The sequence below is a fragment of the Prosopis cineraria genome, unplaced genomic scaffold (assembly GCF_029017545.1).
Source record: "Prosopis cineraria cultivar Desert tree isolate PC_DT_omini unplaced genomic scaffold, ASM2901754v1 PC4, whole genome shotgun sequence".
Taxonomy (NCBI): Eukaryota; Viridiplantae; Streptophyta; class Magnoliopsida; order Fabales; family Fabaceae; genus Prosopis; species Prosopis cineraria.
In genome coordinates, this window is record NW_026555335.1 from 28824124 (window position 1) to 28832104 (window position 7981).

The following is a 7981-nucleotide window of genomic DNA, read 5'->3' on the forward strand; positions in this document are numbered from 1 at the left end:
AAAAAAAAAATTTCAAGACACCTTCTACTTTAATTGTATGAGAATTTATGTAAAAATATTTTTTACATCAATTTTATATATAATTGATATAGAAAGTATTCTATAAAGTTTTTTATTTATGAAAATACTATCATCCATATTTTTTACATCAATTTTTTTTAATCAATGTAAAAAATGTTTTTTTGTAATAGTGAATTCGTGTAAAAATTTTTTCTTTAATGACTTTCATAGCTTTAAACTTTAATTAAGATGAGAGAATTTTGGTTGGAAGTGAAGAGAATGAGAGAAAATAGAGGTGGAAAAACAAAATTGAGAAGCTAGAAAATGAGAGAGAATTAGAGTGTGTGTTTCCCTGAATTACAGTGTGAAAGTGAGGAATGATACATGTGATTTTAATCCAGCCTCTTCTTCCACGTGTGAAGATGTAAATAAATGAAATAGGGTAGGTTTTAGGTGATGAAAGCCCAAGAAAATCTGAAAACTAATTAAGAAAATTGATTAGGAGTTATAAGAATGAATGCAACCATGTTAATTTGAATGTACTTGTAGCTCATATGGGATGCTCCACACTTGATTAAAATTCATTAAACACTTTTAAAAAGATTATTAAAGGGCGATTAGGGCTCTTTTGGTCAAAATCCCTCATACTTAAAATCATAAAAAGCTTTTTGAATCAACTCATGCACATGTATCACTCTAAAGTCTTCTTACTTTGCAATTTGTCTTGCAATCCAATCTTTTTGCCATTTAATTGTCATCCAAATCTTTGTTTGCATTTGCAATTATACACACAATAATGATCAAAGCATGTGTGTGAAATTTGAAATCAAAATTAAAAGCCAATTGTAAAATACAATGCTATTTTAAGGTCTTAGATTACAAAACATAATAACCTAATATTAGTGTATTTTTTTAGAAACATTCTATAACTTATATCTTTTGATATCTTTTTTCAACTTATAATGAATTTAAAGTTTAAATTTGTTCCATTGATCTTATGAGACAAAAGACACAAATTAGGTTAATGTTCCAAAATTTGCCAAAATGACCAAAATATTCCTAAGCTAAGAATGAATTCTAATTAATTTCAAAAATATAAAAATACCTAATTATGTAAGAATTGAATTCTTAAGAATGCAATAATGCAAGAAAAGCATTTTTTTTTAAGAGATGTAAGAAAATCATTTTACAATGCATGCAATTAATACAATATGTCATATCCCTAATTTTTTTTTTTTTTGGCCTGATGTCATATCTCTATTTTGATTTTTAATCCACAACTTAATCTAATATCTCCACAAAATTTCTTACATTAATCAAACCTCCACGTAATCAATTTCCATCCTACCAGCAACATTAATCACTTGGCTACATGTTATTTTTAATATTTTCATTCTTTTCAAACAAATTAAGAATTTGTAAATCTCATAATCTTTGAAAAATTCCTTTATAATGTAAGATTTCACGGGCAAAAAAATATTTTTGAAAGGATTTATGGTGTGTTCCAAATCTTGGAAGTTAATATAAAAAGAAAGAGAATAACTAAGTAGTTCGTTTCAAAATATTAAAATTCACTAAACACGAGAATATAAGTTTCAAACATGTTGGTAAACTATAATTCAAAGACCTTTTCCTTTGTAACCACATAAAAAAATGGATTTCACAAGTCTAATTTTGAACGCTGGACTTAAGGAAATTTTGAAAATGATCCTTTGTGTCATCCTTTTTTTTTTTGTTGGAACGAAAGATATATAAAAAAGAATCTTAGATGGAAAATATTCTTATTTAAAAATCCTTTCTTTTCAATCCCAAAAAAAAAAAATCTTTGGTTTTCAACTTTTCTTTTGCGCACATCTCCAGATAATTTCATAATTTTTTTCACTTGATTCAGACATTCAATAAACTCCCAACATCACTTTAATTAATTTGCAAGGTAAATGTAACGTTCACTATTAAGTGTGTATATAGACATACACGCATGTGATAAAAGGTAAATAATGGTACAAAATGTTTGTCAAAACATATATAAAAATCTTCCATTTATGGATGCACTCTTCGCAAAGAGCATGAAAATAAAACTATATCACTATAATAATTCACAAAAATCGTATATGCGTGTGTGTATGTTCGCATTTCTAAACCTTATCAAGATTGATGACTTAATCCAATTTACCCTTGTCTATCAATTTCAATTGCAATACTCCTAGATTTGAATAATATTTATGATGTAGGCTCAAATTAATAAAGTTAACTCTAATATAATTTAGGGTCAACCAAGATCGAATCCCTTAAGGAGCTGATATTCTAAAATTCTAGTAGTAAAAAAATAATAAAATAGCTAGGTAATGGGTTGTTCAAGCTAAATGAAAAAACCCAATAAAAGCTATTACTATTTTTTTATTTATTTTAATAATTTAAATTGGAATGAATGAAGTAAAATGAATGCGTAAAAATGTGTGAGTAAAATCAACGGTATAGACTTTCTTTGAATGACTTAGCTACCTAATTCTTGTTCTTAATTTTTATTTTAATTTCTCTCCAATTAGTTGGGTTAAAAATATCTAGAATTCTCAAAGTTGAATGCAAAATACTCATTATCACTAGTGGCCAATTATTAGCAACAATAATCAACCCAATGCTATAAAAATTAACTAATTGTTTGATTGATTAATTTGGACAACTCCTAACCTTTGCTCCAACCATAACACATACATAAGAAGCACAAGTTGTATCTCACTTATATAAATTGGCAAGAAATTAACAATTTAATTCAATAAAGAAATTTAACAATTAAATATGTCCGACAAACAAACTAATACAAAATTAATCTCCAACACCTCAAGAATGTCCAAATTAGACAAACATTTATGAAATCAACAACAAAACAACAATATTCAAGCAAAATCAGTCCCAATTCATGAATTAAAAAGGTAAAAGGAGAAGAAAATTTTCATTGAAGTATAACTTATGGGTGCGCCCATCTCCAAGGGAAGGAAGAAGTCCAGCCACTCATGAATTTGAGCTTCAAAACTCTATCAGATAGCTTGAAGAACCGGTCCATGATGGCACTTGAGGAGGAAAATTCAAGTGGCACTTTCTTCAATAAATCATGGTGAAACTTATGAGGTTTGCTGAGGACAATGAGAGAAATATAATGGTGAAGTCCGATCTTAATTTGGATGGTTGGATGTGGAGATATAGAGGAGAGAAGGTGTTGAAAAATGAAGAAAAAGAGCGCAATCGTTTCAGCCAAAAATTGAAGATGATGTGAATAAGGAAAAATCAAATTAAAAAACAAACTCCATCCAATCCAAAAATGACATTCTCGGCTCATGAAAGAGTCAAAATTCACAAGCCTTGTTTGGCAACGTAAAAATGTGACTCAATTGTGTCATTGTATGAAAGTGCTCTAAACTGGTGTGAGTATATGTCTAAAGATGCACGTGAGTATGATAAGATACGTATAAAAATTTATTTAAATGCTAAAAAAATAAAACTGGCAAAGGAGAGAATTAATAAATCAAAATAAGACTAAACTATATATATATATATATATATATGCATAATGTATGATAATGCAATTGAAAAATAAAAATAATAAAAAGAAATAAGATGGGAAATTAGGAATAGACAAGCTTGCTACTGGACTTCTCTTTGTGTACTGCAATAAAAAATCTCATCCAAATACCCAATTATGTACAACACAATTGATTTTATGTGCCAAATTAATTTATCAAAAATTACCATTATTTACACTTATTTCAAAAATTTACAAAATTATACATTAAGTCCAATAAACCTAAATGATGTTTAAAATACCTAAAATAAGTGTCAAAACCTAAGAATAAAGAGAATTAAAATGATGTAGAAAATATTATTTATCAATCTACTACAGTCTATCTAGTGCCAAGTCAAATTCTTTAATCTCAAACGATGACTCAATCACATACATCCTTGCTCCACACTAATAGCTGCCTAGAAATTCGTATTCCAATCCACTCCATGATACTTCTCAGGTGAGTATAGAATTTATAAGTTTTTGCAATTCAAGTTCTACCTCACGAGTAAACTTATTATGGTGTAAAAGTATATTTCATGATTTTGTACTTGCTCAAAACTTCTCATTTCTTGCTGGAAAAATGTCATCAAAATGGTGAATAAAATCTTTTTTTCCTTCAAATTTCAAATGTTAATTTTCACAATTACTTTCTCTACCTTTTTTTTAATAGATAAATTTTCTTGGTGTGGAAAATAAGAAATAACATCCTTTAATTTCTACGGAGAATCTCTATCTTTCACAAATAATTTTGAGTTATACAAAATATTTTGGCATTTCTAAGCTTTCCAAGTTGGCTCTCCAAAATTTTTTTTGGCATAAAACTTTAAAACACAAAGAAAGTATCTATCTACTAATCAATTTGCCTTGTCAGTCCTATTTTATGAAAATTTAAATAAAAAACAACTCCTCAAAGACAAATCAAATCTTGCACTCGCGTGCACCCACATATATAATATACCTTTAGCTTATGCAGAAATTTTTTTCATTAATTCAATCTGTATCACCATTCTATAATTCCCCTAACTCAGTCGCTTCCCCATTTTCACACTCTAATCATTATCATATGCTTACTTTAAATTAACTTTCATTTGCTTATTCTAATAGCATGCACGTTGGGTTCTTTAGTTCTTAGAAATTTCCTTTCATAGGTCAATGTTCTTAATGGTTAACCTCCCAAAATCATTCTCATTTATCCATCTACTTAGTCAATTTTCTAATCTCTTGCCGTCACTAAAGATTCACCATTTACTATTCACATGAAAATTATCCTCATGTATCATGACATCAATCTACTCCATTAATAATATGACATAGTTGTAGTTGCCCTTGATCATGCCATTCTCCTTCTAACTCCCCCCCCCCCTTTTAAAATTTCATTATTGCTTGTATATTCTCTATCTCACCTTTTTACTGAGATTTATGGCAACTTATATAATACTCAAATTTCTCATAGTTTTCGATAATAAACTTAATAATCTCTCTTCTTTCTTTTTCCCCACATAAATCCTTAATTGTTACTACTTAAAAGCACTCAAAATCTTTATTTTCTCCATCTTAACTGTTTACTTTGCCATAAGATTTCTAAATTCTTTCCTTAATAACATGAAAACATTTAATTGTTATGAATATTATAATTAGTGAATGTCCATAATTGCATACCCTCTTAGGGTTCCATCTTATGGTTAATGTCATTATACCATATAGCTCTTAAATGGATGGTTTTCTAATATTTATTCTTATAACCTCCAATGGTTTCATGTTGCACCATAATGAAGAATAATTCTATTTATGAAATTGTAACTCTTGAGTGTAGGGCTGGTGGCCTATAAATTGAGGCTTAGCACAAAGGATTGTACACAAATTAAAATGAGAGAATTACATTCAGGTCCTCTCAAGAGAATTGATCACAAATAAGGACCAACAATAAGTCTTATTCAAAAAAAAAAGTCATGTTCTTATTTTGATAACAATTCATTTCGTATTGATCCTTATCCGTAATTAATTTTCTTAGAGGGGAGTTGGATGTGATTTTCCCAATCAAAATCTACATGAATGTGAGTTCTCCCTATTTCCTATACCTACATTTCTCTCTTGCTTCTATTATGTTGTTCATATTTAATTTACTTATACTTTTATAACATGTTATCAGCACGAAATTATACTAAATTAGTTCATGACATAAGTTTAAAGAATATCTTATCGATGTTTGTTGATTCTTATTTGTGTCATAGAGGTGGTTTGTTCAAATGGAATGGTAAAAATTTGCAAATTTACTTAAAAGGAAGGGTGGCCTTGCTATTTAAAATAAGGTATCAATTTTACTTATTCATGTCTAATTGGAGATTCATATTGAGATATAAGAATTTACCTTATTTTGTTCCATTCTTATATCTTATCATTTAAAAGTTCTAGTTTTATTCTTATGGATTTGTGATAATCATTTTGCGATCTATTAATATCTTAAATTCATGTTATTGAATGGCCAGTAACCATATTATTTTTAATCTTGTTATTAGATGGCAAGAAGCTATATCACTCTCGATAATAATCTTTTATAAAATATCACTTTTTAGCTTCAATAAGTATTATGAAAAAAATTGTTGCTACAATCTGTGGCCCTGAAGGCTACTAATCTAAACACTTCATGGCAACAAAAAACTTTGATAGCATTAAAATTTTTTTTTTTTTGCTATCAAAAGTGATAGCATTAAAAACTTTGATAGCATTAAATTTTTTTTTTTTCGTTTCTTCTTCCTTCTGAATCTTTTCACTCTTCAGCTCCTACACAACCGGGTCTAACGCACATTTGCTTCTTCATTTTCATCCATCAATGGCCGTAGCCTTGGAGTTTTGGTCAAGCTGTGCCTGTACGGACCAGGAAATGGTGGAGCAGGTTCTGATGAGGAAGCAAGATAGATCCGCGGGCGCAATGACGTCAGAGAGCTCTTCCGCTGCTGCCGGACTCAAGGAGACCTCGCAATGTAGAAGAAATTGCAGAGACTGAGACGGAATTTTTTCTCGTCAGATCAACTCTTTCTATTCATCTTCTCAACTCCCCTGTTCTGTTCATTGTCTAGACTGTTGTTTAGGTTGTGTGGTATTTTGTATATTCAATCCTCATTTGGTGAACTCAAATTGCTCCGATTTCTTATGGAAACTTATTTTGTAATTTTAGGGGCGAGCACTAATGAACCGATGTTCTTTTTCATATTATAAACCAGTCTTGAACCAATCCTTCTGAATGTTATACAGAATTGAAGTGGAATGTCCCTTAGGTAACTCCTTGTGTTTCCCCTTACGCTGTTTGAGCCAGTCCTGTTTTGGGAAGACACTGCTTTAGCCCCCACCCCCCTTTTTTTAATAACTGGGAAGACTCTGCTTTGTTTTATTCATGTGTTTCAATCATATTTCTTTTTGTTTTTGGCTTCTACGGTTCTTGCTGTGTTGGTGTAGAAGAACCTAATGACAGCTGTAAACATTGTAGAATGGCGATATCAAAATCTTAAGAACTGAATATGTGCTTACAAGTGCCATTGCTTAACATAGGTTTGCTGATAGTTTATGGTTGAACTGAAAGCTGGCATCTTTATCATTAATAATTACATCCAAATCCATTGATGAATGGAATGAAGACTGAATTCAGCACTAAAATGATAATGCACACAGTTGCTCATGCTAAACTGGTGAATTAAACTGAGATAGGATGTTGCAGTTGACAACACGTAAATCGAGATTAGTTTTCATTTCCAATTTAGTGTTAAACTTTGAATATTGAATTAATGTTAAAACTGATTGGGAAATTTCTTAAAAAGTAACCAAATAAATGCTCAGCAATTAGTTTATTTTCTTGCAGAAAACAAATGATCAACAATACACTCTCCTAAATTATCAAACGTATGAAAACATGACATGCTATTGCAAAGTTGATAGTGGCTCTATGAAATATAGAAGGGGTAGAAAATTTTGAGGGTCTAACTTCTAAGTATGCCAGGGAAGCATTCTTATGCAGAATGCTATTGTACTGGTATTTTACGCTCAGCTGAATAAATAATATTTTACTTTTGAGTAAGTATGCTTGATGTATGGTCAATCTCAGAAAATGTTCGAAAAATTACCATTTTATTATGTAGAAATCTCGGGACTTCTCTTTGATCAGTAAGTTTAATGACATTAAGTTATTATGTTTGTTACTTTTAATATCTTTGTGGATTTTAGCGCACGTGATGACATTCCTGATGTATATATGGTTAGTTTAAGAATCTTTCACCTTCTGCAATTGTGTCAAGCGTTTCTCCTCGGTCTAACTTATATCCATTGTTAAGGTAAGGTCTTTGATTGAGGACATACAAGAGTAAGATTCCATAATACAAGGACTGACTTAGAGGCATTCAATGGTCGTACAATTGCTGTCAAGTTGAGTTT